We start from the raw sequence: 416 nt of genomic DNA, 5'->3' as shown, positions 1-416 counted from the left end.
GCGCTTTAGGGATTATTTGTTGCATGCACCATCTTTCGTGGTCTACACAGATAATAACCCGCTCACCTATGTGTTGACCACTGCTAAATTGAATGCCTCTGGTCAACGATGGGTAGCAGAATTGGCAGATTTCAATTTTACCATAAAATACAGACCAGGCAAAACCAATGCCGATGCAGACGGGTTATCTAGGATGCCCATTGATTTCGAGGACTACATGAGCCGCTGTACGCAGTCTGTTAGTCAAGATGTAGTAACAGCCACACAACAGGGTATCTTGGTACAGCAATTAGAGCAAACACCCATGTTTAGTGCCGTCTCCTTCGATACTCTCCAACAGCAAACAGGAGCTGAACGACTGTTAGACACTATCCAGCCAATCCCCAGAGAAGAGATTTGCGCAGCTCAGCAACAAG

The sequence above is a fragment of the Hippocampus comes genome, unplaced genomic scaffold (genome assembly GCF_001891065.2).
Source record: "Hippocampus comes isolate QL1 unplaced genomic scaffold, H_comes_QL1_v1.1 scaffold512, whole genome shotgun sequence".
NCBI classification, from domain to species: domain Eukaryota; kingdom Metazoa; phylum Chordata; class Actinopteri; order Syngnathiformes; family Syngnathidae; genus Hippocampus; species Hippocampus comes.
This window is presented reverse-complemented; position numbering follows the sequence as displayed.